We start from the raw sequence: 14228 nt of genomic DNA, 5'->3' as shown, positions 1-14228 counted from the left end.
TTCAACAACCATTAGAACCTTAGCTTATACTGAGGTTTTTGTGGTCTCTACTCAAACCTTCACCCCCTCAGTGATCGAGGAACGCATGGTCTGAAGAGGATTTCTTCAGGTGAGGTTTTTAGTTTTTAGTCGGAACAGTAGAAAAGAGCTGTCCCATGAGCTAGATCATGTCGGTGCTTATGGAGGCGGGCCAATTACTGAGTTAAACTTTAAAGGGATTGGATTTACCTCAGGTTTTCGCCTGCCATATGAATTGTGTTATACTCACAGACATCATTCAAACAGTTTTAGAAACTTCAGAGTGTTTTCTATCCAAAATGAATAATAATATGCATATATTAGCATCTGGGACTGAGTAGGAGGCAGTTCACTCTGGGCACGCTATTCATCCAAAAGTGAAAATGCTGCCCCCTATCCCAAACAATCTAATCTATGTCCGGTTGTTTTTTTTTTCTTTCATTTCTGGCAACGCCCCTGGGGATCCTAATGAAAATAATAAATTGCAGATGTCCTCCAGAACAGGTAGTCTTCAATGAAGACTGATGTCAATAATAGTCTGTTGGCTGTATAGTTTAAATGATGGTCTTATTCAAAGTTGACTTAAGTTGATCCTAAGGTAAATGGTACTTGAGACAGAATAATTTCCAAATTTCAATAGCTTTAATTAAAATGTATTTCACAGTATAATTTCAATGTGATGGTGAATGCTTACTAAAAAGGTTTACACCAAGTGTGATGTTGCATTTTTTATTCAGAATTAAATATCAAGGAGGATCAGGTATCAGCCAAACAACAATTAGCTAGCCTGTCTAACTATCTTAGCTGGCATGCCTTCTGGCAAGGTTGGCAGACTTTAGAAAAGCAAGCAATTACACAATATACTGAATATGACTCACATGACTCAATCTTTTACCCAGATTTTAGATGAAGAGAAGCATATTTAATTTCTTTAAAAAAATAACCACTAGTCAGGAGGATACAGACAGCTCAAGAGGTATGCTTAGATATGCAGAGAAATAAACATAGTTTTTTTTTACATAGAATTAAGCATAATGATTATGGCTCTAGATTGCAACTCCTTACGGACCACCTCCAGCCATCCGCACGTACTGTGTGCCACTTCAGATATTTGCGTTGCGTGACACCCCTGCTCCACTGTATCATGTCCTGTATGGATTGGATTTTCATGCTGGTAAAGTAAAATTATCTTATAAACAAAACATCTAAAATGTCTCTATTCTTTTCTATTCTATCATATTATATTCTACCGCATTCTTTTATATTCTATTCTATTTTATATTGTCTGGGTATCCTCAGTTATTCCCAGCTATACCGTGACCTGTGGTTTGAACTAAGCATTGGTTGTGTTATTAATTCCTGGCGGGCAATAAGCAGGGAATCTTCTGTGCTGGTGTGGGCTATTCTGTGTTGGGCTGGTGTGGGCTCGCCTGTGTTGGGCTTGGTGTTGGCTAGACCTGTTGGGCTGATGCGGGACTGCTGTGGGCTAGCCCGTGCCCACCTTGCCTACCAAATACCCACATGGAGCCAATGGGGTCATGTTTGCTGAGATGTTTTCTATCTTACATACCTCTCTGGTCATATCTCCAGCATTGCACACACAGACGTTCTTACACAATAACAATATCAAACAAACATGTAATTATGCCCAATTAGGGATACCCAGGAGTAATTCAAGCGGTTACGAAAATAAGCGATGTTCTGATTTTACTCAATGGGCTCTGGAGAGCCTGAGCAGGCTGGAGAGCCTGAGCAACCGCTTTAATTAATCCAGCCCAACACAGGATAGCCCATACCAAGCCCAGCTAGAGAAAGGGGCTCACTCGATTATTGTGTGGTGTGCACATTGTGCTATGTTGTGCCATGCCCAATTTGTGGGATCTTGTACACTGCCAATGATGAAGTCTTTAAGTCTTCAATAAGTACATGTGACATGAGACTTAACAGTTTCTCTTGTAAAAATAAATAAATATGTTTGATAGTAACAACTTGGTTGTCTTTTTGATACAATAATGTATCATGTTCCATAAATACCTTTAACGCTTGGAAATTATTCAATTTATGCATTGAATTAAAAACCTATGAGGCATTATTGATAAACAATCTGAGAGAAATGGGGTGAAGATAGAGATCTGAAGATATGCTGGGCCTGAGCTTCCTTCAAAACCTTTAAGTGGAGAGATCTCAGATGACAGAGATGGATGAGAAAGCACCTGGCCCACTAGGTCTGGTCATCTCAGTGCACTAATGTCTTCATCCCAAATGGCTCGTGCACTGAGCTGACCAGGCAAAAAATAAACTACAGATTACTATGGCTGGCCAGTGGCCTGGAACAGAGAATTATACTGAGTGGGGGATTTGAATGCCACACAACAGTCAACAAAAAGCTCCAAACCCATGTGTATTGGTGTTGCAAGTCATCCATTGCAATTATCCAGCTATTTCACGAGGTGTTGGCTTTGAAGCATTGCTCAGAGGGGAAAGAAAAAAAACACCCTGTTCCAGCAGCGCTTTCTTGTGTCAAAAGATCATACTGTCCTCAACATTGTTTATTGTTTATGGGGCGGTAGGGTAGCCTAATGGTTAAAGCGTTGGACTAGTAACCGGAAGGTTGCAAGCTCTAAACCCCCGAGCTGACAAGGTACAAATCTGTCGTTCTGCCCCTGAACAGGCAGTTAACCCACTGTTCCTAGGCTGTCATTGAAAATAAGAATTTGTTCTTAACTGACTTGCCTAGTTAAATAAAGGTAAAATAAATTGACACAGTCCTGGAGTGACTGTCCTGAAGCCTGTTTTCTTTTGAACAGGCATTGTCAAGTCAACCTAAAACAGCAGGTTCTTCAATCAACCCCCGACCAAACAGCAATGTTTTCACTGCAAAGGATAACAAGGAGGTCTACTTTTACTAAACAAAGAGTGCTCAATTGTATGTTCATCAAGCCAAAGTAATGATACACTGTACCTAATTGTGTTACTCACATAGTATATTGCCTTGGACCTTGATGGGCTCCTCTCAGTCAGTCCACCAGGCAGACAACAGCTGAACTTCCAGCTCCAGTGGGATGTCTTGTTCGTGAATATCATTGTTTCATCCAAACACAGCGCTCACACACTGCTAGAACAGAGGTTTACACTCTGTGGTTATAATTAGATTGATTATGATTAGATCAAATCTCACACAACGTTTGAGTAGATTTATAGTCGATAGCATCTCAGTGAAGATCAAGAGAAATAGACAAAAGTTCACAGAACATTATGGTGTTATGTTGTAACAGTTACTCTAGTTCTCACTCTACTCCTTTGTTCTTAGCAACGATTCAAGCTGCCTGACAGCAGAGAAAGATCTCCCTGATTAAAGGAGCAAACAAGAGATTCACATTTAAGTCATTTTAACAGGCTTTGAGATGATTTCATGTTAACAGCTACTCTCTGTGACAAACATACTTCCCAAATGACACCCTATTCCCTATTTAGTGCACTCACTACTTTTAACCAGAGCCATATGGGTCCTGTTCAGAAGTAGTGCACTAGATAGGGAACAGGGTGCCATTAGGGACAAAGGTTCTAGTATCTAAAGACTATGCACCTTTAATGATAACCACTAGGCTCAGTGACTAGACCACCTCATTGCCCTTACGATAACCAGACGCTACCCCAGGAGGACTCCTATTGGTCTGATTTATCCAAAGAAATGACTGTCAGCCTCATGACATATATCCACTTACAGTGGTGGGCCTTCATTATTTTTCTCTGTGTGTTTTACAATCAGAGGGCAAAGACAGACAGATCTCTGAAAACACTGCATTCCTCAGGGCACTGTTTGGAGGGGGACATGTGGAAAAATACACCTCTTCATTGAAAGATGGCAGGTAAGGAGAGAGAGAGGCATCCACATTAATACCAGGGCTTCTATAAATCTATCCACTGTCTGTAGTTCCTCTGACTTGACCCATGCTGAGCCGTGGCAGCTTGAGGAGAGAGCGCTCCTGGGGCTTTCCATGTCTGTGACCTACCTCTGCCTTCAACACTGCTGGCTCCGGTGCAATGTCAATTCCTGGAAAATATGAACTTGTGTCGACTTGCAAGGCTCAAACTAATACAGTTTGTTCCCCAACACCATAAATCACTGAAAACAACACCTTTGTTGCTGAGTGGCAAAAGGATATACAGTACTTGAAGCAGAAGTGTCAAAAATATATTTTAGAGAATGGCCATTGGGAGTGAGGTGAAACCCTCAACCCTGACCCAGTATGAAGTCAACCAGTTAGAATAACACTTACACGATGTGTTGAAGGTCAATGGAAGGAAAAAGTGACATACATTTCTATAACTCTACCAGTTTTATACAAGATACAAGGGCAATGAATCTAAATCGCTGCTTTATCTTGGTCTTAAAAAGTTACTTGATGGGCCTCCCGGGTGGCGCAGTGGTTAAGGGCGCTGTACTGCAGCGCCAGCTGTGCCATCAGAGTCCTGGGTTTGCGCCCAGGCTCTGTCGTAACCGGCCGCGACCGGGAGGTCCGTGGGGCGACGCACAATTGGCCTAGCGTCGCCCGGGTTAGGGAGGTCGGTAGGGGTGTCCTTGTCTCATCGCGCACCTGTGGCGGGCTGGGCGCAGTGTACGCTAGGCAATGTTTCTCCACCCTCAGTTGTCCAGTGTTGGTGATCGCATGCACACTGAAGCCACTTGTAGTTTTTGATTGATAGATGGAACCAGCAAGTTGTATGTTGCGTGATGCTGTTCTGCACACCACTGTTCTACTGTACCGTTATTTGCCTGTTTGCGGCCCGCCTGTTAGCTGGCACGGTTCTTGTTCTCTTCATTCTCCTTCGACCTTTCTCATCAACAAGCTGTGAATCCAGGACCTGAAATGAAACACAATCGAAATAAAATGTTATTAGTCACATGCTTCGTAAACAACAGGTTAACAGTGAAATGTTACTGACAGGTCCTTCCCAGCAATGCAGAGAGAAAGAAAATAGAGAAATAATAGAAAAGTAAAAACAAGTAATAATAGACAGATAATGAGGGTATCAGTACAGTCTCGATGTGTAGGGGTACGAGGTCATTTAGTTAGATATGTACATTTAACTAGGAATAAAGTGACAGATAGTAAACATCAGCGTATGTGCGAACGGCCCAGTACATCACTGAGGCCAAGCTTCCAGCCAGCCAGGACCTATGTAATAGGCGGTGTCAGAGGAAAGCCCTTAAAATTGACAGAGACTCCAGTCACCCAAGGTATAGACTGTTTTCTCTGCTATCGCACGGCAAGCGGTACCGAAGCGCCAAGTCTAGGACCAAAAGGCTCCTCAACAGCCTTTTGTACACTGCTGCTACTCGCTGTTTATTATCTAGTCACTTCACCCCCACCTACAGTATATGTACAAATGACCTCTAACCTGTACCCCCGCACACTGACTCAGTACCGGTGCCTCCTTTATATAGCCTCATTATTGTTATTCTTATTGTGTTGCTTTTTATTATTACTTTTTATTTTAGTCTATTTGATAAATATTTTCTTAACTCTTCTTGAATTGCACTGTTGGTTAAGGGCATGTAAGTAAGCAATTCACGGTAAGTCTACACTTGTTGTATTCGGTGCATGTGAAAAGTACAGTTTGATTTGAAAAAGTTAGTTAAATATTTTACCAAACAGCTACAGACTAACTCTTTAGCAGTCTTATGGCTTGTGGGTAGAAGCTGTTCAATGTCCTGTTGGTTCCTGACTTGGTGCATCGGTACCGCTTGCCGTGCAGTAGCAGAGAACAGAAATAGACATAAGGCGATAGGTATAGTTAAAATCACAGCCTTAATAACAGGAAAAGTTAATTTATCATGAGAGACGTGTCTATTATGTGTAACAATATGGGTGAAAGACAACTACGGATGGGACGTTAAACAGGTGTCCCGACTCTCTGAGGTCATTAAAGATGCCATGGCACTTATCGTAAGAGTAGGGGTACTAACCCTGGTGTCCTGGCTAAATTCCCAATCTGGCCCTCAAACCATCAAGGTCACCTAATAATCCCCAGTTTACAATTGGCTCATTCATCCCCTCCTCTCCCCTGTAACTATTCCCCAGGTCGTTGCTGCAAATGAGAACGTGTTCTCAGTCAACTTACCTGGTAAAATAATGGATAAAGAAAACCAAAAATAGACCATTTGAGTCTGCAGCTTTATTAACTGAATGACACATTGTTTTCAAACTGATATGTGACACGTATTAATGCCAAAATAACATGCAAAACAAGCAAGCACCAAAAATGTTTTTATATACACTACCGTTCAAAAGTTTGGGGTCACTTAGAAATGTTCTTGTTTTGAAAGGAAAGCATTTTTTTGTCCATTAAAATTGTCACGACTTCCCCCGAAGTCGGCTCCTCTCCTTGTTTGTTCGGCGATCGACGTCACCGGCTTTCTAGCCATCGCCGCTCCATTTTTCATTGATCCATTTGTCTTGTCTTGTTTTCATACTTACCTGGTTTTCATTTCCCCAATCAATCTACTTGTATTTAACCCTCTGTTTCCCATAATGTTTTGTGTGTAATTATTTTCATATTATGTTGTGGTTGTTAAGCGCTTTACTTTATTGTTCCATTATTTTGAGTGTGTTTGTTTTGTTGTGCTCCCGGTTTGGAACTATAATAAAGTGTGCTTTATTTAATCATACTCTGCTCTCCTGCACCTGACTTCGCCTTCATACACAGCCTGACAGAATTACACACCGATTGACATGGAGTCAGCAGGATCAGGTACCCCGGTTAGAAGAGTCGAGGAGCGCGGCCAGGAACATTCGGCCATGCTACGTCATCTTGGTGCCATGATGGATCGTGCTCTCCAGGCCAACGGAGGAGATTCGGGGGGAATGCGTCTCTCCCTTCTGAGGGAGTATGATGGAATTGCAGCACAGTTCCAGGGATTCTTGCTACAACTGGACCTCTACCTGGCCACTGTGCACCCAGCTCCCTCGGGAGGGGAGAGAGTGGCCGTCTCCTGCCTCACAGGAAGAGCTCTGGAGTGTGCAAACGCCGTGTGGAGAGAAGGAGACACAGCTCCAGACCACTTCGAGGATTTCACCCGTCGCTTCGGGGCCATCTTCGACCATCCACGTGAGGGCAGAGCGGCGGGGAGAGGCTCTTCCATTTGAGGCAGGGGATGAGGAGCGCCCAGGACTTTGCCCTTGAATTCCGAACCTTGGCCGCTGGAGCAGGCTGGAAAGACATGGCCCTCATCCACCACTGTAGATGCAGCCTACGAGAGGACTTACGACGTGAGCTGGCCTGCAGGGATGCCACCATTACCTTTGACCAACTGGTGGATTTTTCCATCCGGTTGGATAACCTGCTGTTCACCCGCGGATGTCCAGAGGGGCCTCTGTCGGTTCCATCGTCCAGCACCCCCGCTCCGGTGCCCATGGAGTTAGGAGGGGCTGCTCATAGGGAGACGGGAGGAGGAACCATCACGTGCTCCATCTGTGGCCGCAGAGGACACACTGCCGGTCGGTGCCGTGTTGGTTCTGGGAATCGAGGCAACAGGCAGGGCACTCTGGCATCAACACAGGTGAGTTTGCACCACACTCATCCAGAGTCCTCTGTTGATCAACTGTTTGTGCCTGTTTGTTTCCCTGAGTTTTCCCCACATTCCCAGCTTAAGGCGCTCGTCGATTCAGGCGCAGCTGGGAATTTTATCGACAGAGCATTAGCCATTAGGTTTGGGATCCACATTTTTCCTCTAGTTAGACCCTTCCCGGTACACGCTCTAGATAGTTGACCATTACGGTCTGAGCTAATTAGGGAGGCCACCATCTCCTTGGCCATGGTTATGCAGGGGAATCATGAAGAGAGAATCAGTCTCTTTCTCATTGACTCACCTGCATTTCCTGTGGTACTAGGCCTTCCTTGGTTGGCTCTGCATAACCCAACTATTTCCTGGCAACAGAGGGCTCTCAAGGGGTGGTCCCGAGAGTGCTCAGGGAGGTGTGTAGGGGTTTCCGTTGGTGCTACTGTAACGGATGTGAAACGGCTAGCTTAGTTAGCGGTGGTTCGTGCTAAATAGCGTTTCAATCGGTGACGTCACTTGCTCTGAGACCTTGAAGTAGTGGTTCCCCTTGCTCTGCAAGGGCCGTGGCTTTTGTGGAGCGATGGGTAACGATGCTTCGTGGGTGACTGTTGTTGATGTGTGCAGAGGGTCCCTGGTTCGCGCCCGAGTATGGGCGAGGGGACGGTCTAAAGTTATACTGTTACACTACCATGGTGGAAAGTCCAGATCAGGTCTCCACCGTGCACATCCCCCCAGAATATGCTGATTTGGCTCTCGCCTTCTGTAAAAAGAAGGCAACTCAATTACCACCTCATCGACGGGGGGGATTGTGCGATAAATCTCCTGGCAGACGCTGCGCTTCCCAGGAGTCAATTGTATCCCCTGTCACAAGCAGAGACGGTGGCTATGGATACATATGTCTCTGGATCCCTGCATCAGGGGTACATTCGGCCCTCTACTTCACCTGCCTCCTCAAGTTTCTTTATTGTGAAGAAGGATGGAGGTTTACGCCGGTGCATTGACTGGATCTCAGGAGTGTGTACAACCTGGTGCGTATCCGAGAGGCAGACAAGTGGAAGACAGCGTTCAGTACCACCACAGGGTATTTTATGAGTACCTCGTCATGCCGTACGGGTTGAAGAATGCTCCATCAGTTTTCCAATCCTTTGTAGATGAGATTTTCTGGGACCGGCACGGGCAGGGTGTTGTGGTGTATATCGATGACATTCAGATATACTCCGCTACACGCCCCGAGCATGTGTCCTTGGTGAGCAAGGTACTTGGATGACTGTTGGAGCATGACCTGTATGTCAAGGCTGAAAAATGCCTGTTTTTTGAGCGCGTTTGTTTTGTTGTGCTCCCGGTTTGGAACTATAATAAAGTGCACTTTATTTAATCATACTCTGCTCTCCTGCACCTGACTTCGCCTTCATACAGAGCCGGACAAAAATAGCATAAAATTAATCAGAAATATAGTGTAGACATTGTTAATGTTGAATTACTATTGTAGTTGGAAATGGCAGATTCTTTAATGGAATATCTACATAGGTGTACACAGGCCCATTATCAGCAACCATCACTCCTGTGTTCCAATGGCATGTTCTGTTAGCTAATCCAAGTTTATAATTTTAAAAGGCTAATTGATCATTGGAAAACCAATTTTCTAATTATGTTAACACAGCTGAAAACTGTTTTGCTGAATAAAGAACCAATAAAACTAGCCTTCTTTAGACTAGTTGGGTATCTGGAGCATCAGCATTTGTGGGTTCGATTACAGGCTCAAAATGGCCAGCAACAAATACCTTTTTTCTGAACTCGTCAGGCTATTCTTGCTCTGAGAAATGAAGGCTATTCCTTGCGAGAAATTGCCAAGAAACGGAAGATCTCGTACAACGCTGTGTACTACTCCCTTCACAGAATAGCGCAAACTGGCTATAACCAGAATAGAAAGAGGGGTGGGAGGCCCCAGTGCACAACTGAGCAAGAGGACAAGTACATTAGAGTGCCTAGTTGGAGAAACAAACACCTCAAGCCCTCAACTGGCTGCTTCATGAAATAGTACCCGCAAAACACCAGTCTCAACGTCAACAGTGAAGAGGCAACTCTGGGATGCTGGCCTTCTAGGCAGTGTTCCTCTGTCCAGTGTCTGTTCTTTTGCCCATCTTAATCTTTTATATTTATTGGCCATTCTGAGATGTGTCTTTTTCTTTGCAACTCTGCAAGGCCAGCATCCCGGAGTCGCCTCTTCACTGTTGACGTTGAGACTAGTGTTGGAACATTGTGCTGAATGCCGTTTTCCATTCATCCCCCTCCCAGATGCGGAGGAGATTGTAGGCACTTTGCAGGTCCGATGTTGTATAAAAATGAGCACCATGGAACTGTACTGGCCGGCACCAACAGGAGAGGGTAGGTTTTCTTGGTACTTGGTGGTGATGGAATTGAGGCCTCTGTAGTGGATACCTCCGTCCATTTGGCTATGAAGAAAAATGCTGCCGACGCATCGGAGGTGAATGTGTGGATGAAATCTTGTTGGAGAGCCTCCTGGATGTACTCCTCCATAGCCTTGGTTTCAGCATCCGACAGAGGGTAGATGAAGCTGCGCGGAGACACAGTGCCTGCAAGCAGTTTCATGGCACAGTCCCAGGGCGATGAGGAGGGAGACCTCATGTCTCTGCCTGGGGTGTTAGAAACAAGGTCCCTTTGCATTGTGTACATTTCAAGCTTTCAACAACAATAAAACAACCATCTAAATAATGTTTCTCGGCCTAACACATATGTCAGGTGACTCCAGCCTATGGATGTTCAGGGGCATGGACACCGGCATGTACACCGGGGGGATCGAAAGTGTATAATCTACACACATGTTTATTGACTTTTAAAATGACCACAGTAACATGACAGATATAGTGGAGATGCAACAAAAATCTGCTAGTGGATATTCAATGTACAACAGTAGTCTTCTGTAACAAGCAATACGTGTTAAATATGTGCCACAGTCAATCATGACAGCCTCTTTTTGAAAGGCCTTTACTTATGACATGAACAGATTCATTTTCTACCCGTCTTATTCATTAATGCTGTGGGATAAATCAGGTGTTTCTAGGTGGGCTTAAATAAACTTCAATGAGTGTAGATGAAGGGGAGGAAACAGGTTAAAGTGCCTTTGAACAGGGTATGGTAGTAGGTACCAGGCGCACCGGTTTGAGTGTGTCAAGAACTTCAAAGCTGCTGGGTTTTTCATGCTCAACAGTTTCCCATGTGTACCAAGAATGGTTCACCACCCAAAGGACATCCAACCAACTTGACACAACTGTGGGAAGCATTGGAGACAACGTGGGCCAGCATCCCACTGGAACGCTTTCCACACTTTGTAGAGTCCATGCCCTGACAAATTGAGGCTGTTCTGAGGGCAAAAGTGGGTCCAAATCAATATTAGGAAGGTGTTCCTAATGTTTTGTACACTCAGTGTATATGAAGGCTATCTGTCTGTTGTAATGGATATTGCCTTAACACAAGCAAGGTGCAGTCTACCCATTGCATTGGGGCAAAACTATCAGCTAACTGCACTGTGTGATGCTGAGTTGCTGAAAAAATAACTCTGCCTCCCAATAGCCAATATTTGCACATTAAACCGCTCTTTGCCGCCTGTCTTTCTTGCTTGTTGATATGCTGTATAGGCTATGTATAGCTTACCTAGAGTAAATAGCTGCATGTCGAAGTTATGTTTGCATTGATTGCATAAACATTCGACAGCGGAGTCACAGAGTGAGTGAGCACTGAGTAGGAACTGAAAGGACTCGGAGGGGGAGGGCTCAGCAGATCCTGCACATGCGCAGAAGTCTTTAGTCCAAAACTTCTGGGCTCCAGACATCCATAACTGCAGCTACTCCGTTTTTTACAGTAATCTTTGGTACTGTTGTTTTACCCATGTTGTTTTACAGTACCTTACAGGTAAATGCACTGTTAAAAATGCCCTATAATTTTACATTACACAACCGGCTACTGGGTGTATGGAGCCAGGTATGAGAAATGTGCAGAAGGGCATGAGGAAAAGGAATGTGTAGCATTGGATTAAGTAATGGTATGTGTTAATTGTAGGGGTGCCCATGGGGCTGGGGATCAGAAATGTCCAGTGTAAGAGAGGCAGGTTGAAGTTTCCAGGGTTAGAGTAGTGCAGAAGTTGTCATATGCTGAGGCAGTGAAAAAGTAGAGGAAGATGGGTCAAGGGGTATGGATCCTGAGAAGAGTGGTGTGAATAGCAGTACTAGTACAGAGGGATAGATGATTTGTTTCAGTAATATTGGATTTGTTTCATTTATAGCAATAGTTATTATCTGTACTGCAAGGATGGAACATAAGTCACATAAAATTGATGTTGTGGTGGCAGCTGCAGAGAGGAATTTGGGATTGCGAGACTACAGGGTGTGATGAAGCCAGAGAAGATGGCTGCCGTTTTATGGGCTCCTAACCAATTGTGCTACTGTGTGTTTTTTGTTGTTGCGTTATTCGTAACTTATTTTGTACATAATGTTTCTGCCACCGTCTCTTGTGACCGAAAAGAGATTCTAGATATCAGGACAGCGATGACTCAACTCGTACTGGAAAAATATTGATTCTTTAATGAGTCGAACATGAAGGATTTCCTTCAAACACCCAACAAGGCCCAAATCCTTGTTATTCGCATGAAGAAGAGACAGAGATATCTGGACGTAGTTCAGGGTGCCTTGTAAGGATCCGACGGCAACTGAGTAAACCGCCTTTACCATCAGTCCTATTAGCCAATGTGCAATCACTGGATAATAAAATGGATGAGACTATCCTAACAACGGGACATTAAAAACTGTAATATCTTATGTTTCACCGAGTTGTGGCTAAACGACGACATGGATAACATACAGTTGGCTGGGTTTTCGGTCCATCGGCAACATAGAACAGCTGCCTCCGGTAAGATATGGGGTGGCGGTCTGTGTCTATTTGTAAATAACAGCTGGTGCACTACATATATAAAATATTAAGGAACACTCTAGGTTTTGCTTACCTGAGACAGAGTATCTCATGATAAGCTGTAGACCACACTATTTCCCAAGAGAGTTTTCATCTATATTTTTCGTAGCTGTCTATTTACCAACACAAACCAATGCTGGCACTAAGACCGCACTCAACGAGCAGTAAGCAAACAGGAAAATGCTCGTCCAGAGGCGGCGTTCCTAGTGGCCGGGGACTTTAATGCAGGGAAACTTCAATCCGTTTTACCTCATTCCTACTAGCATGTTACATGTGCAACCAGAGGAGAAAAAAAACTCTGGACCACCTTTACTCCACACACAGAGACGTGTACAAATCTCTTGATCTCCCTCCATTTTGCAAATATGACCATAACTCTATCCCCCTGATTCCTGCTTTCAAGCAAAAACTAAAGCAGGAAGCACCAGTGACTCGCTAAATAAGGACATGGTCAGATGCCGCAGACGCTAAGCTACAGGACTGGTTTGCTAGCACAGCCTGGAATATGTTCCTCGATTCTTCTGATGGCATTGAGGAGTACACCACATCCGACAGTGGCTTTATCAATCACTGGGCACCAGAGTGGTGCAGCGGTCTAAGGCACAACATTTCAGTGCTTGAGGAGTCACTACAGACACCCTAGTTCGATTCCAGGCTGTATCACAACCGGTCGTGATTGGGTGGCGCACAATTTTCCCAGCATGGTCCGGGTTTAGCCGGTGTAGGCCGTCATTGTAAATATGAATTTGTTCTTAACTGACTTGTCTAGCTAAATTAACGTTAAATACAAAATAAGTACATCGATGACGTGGTCCCCACAGTGTCTGTACGTACATACCCCAACCAGAAGCCATGGATTACAGGCAACATCCGCACTGAGCTAAAGGGTAGAGCTGCCGTGCACATGGATGCTTATAAGAAAAAACACTATACCCTCCGACGAACAGTCAAACACAAAAAAGCGTCAAAACAGGACTAAGATTGAATCATACTACACTGGCTCTGATGCTCGTCAGATGTGGCAGGGCTTGCAAACTATTACGGACTACAAAGGGAAGCACAGCCGCGAGCTGCTGAGTGACACGAGCCTACCAGATGAGCTAAATGACAACTATGCTTCGAGGCAAGCAACACTGAAGCATGCATGAGAGCATCAGCTGTTTACTCCACACAAGACTAAGGAGATGATTGTGGACTACAGGAAAAGGAGCACCGAGCAAGCCCCCATTCTCATCGACGAGGCTGTAGTGGAGCAGGTTGAGAGCTTCAAATTCCTTGGTGTCCACATCAACAACAAACTAGATTGGTCCAAACACACCAACACAGTCGTGAAGAGGGCACAACAAAGCCTATTCCCCTCGGGAAACTAAAAAGATTTGGCATGGGTCCTGAGATCCTCAAAAGGTTCTACAGCTGCAACATTGAGCATATCCTGACCAGTTGCATCACTGCCTGGTACGGCAATTGCTCGGCCTCCAACCGCAAGGCACTTCAGAGGGTAGTGTGTACAGCCCAGTACATCACTGGGGCAAAGCTGCCTGCCATCCAGGACCTCTACACCAGGCTGTGTCCCTAAAAATTGTCAAAGACTCCAGCCATCCCAGTCATTGATTCTTCTCTCTACTACCGCATGGCAAGCAGTACCGGAGTGCCAAGTCTAGGA

Source organism: Oncorhynchus mykiss, chromosome 3, assembly GCF_057628025.1.
Source record: "Oncorhynchus mykiss isolate SJ-2025 chromosome 3, ASM5762802v1, whole genome shotgun sequence".
Taxonomy (NCBI): Eukaryota; Metazoa; Chordata; class Actinopteri; order Salmoniformes; family Salmonidae; genus Oncorhynchus; species Oncorhynchus mykiss.
The sequence above is the reverse complement of the archived record's forward strand: the minus strand, read 5'-3'. Positions refer to the sequence as shown.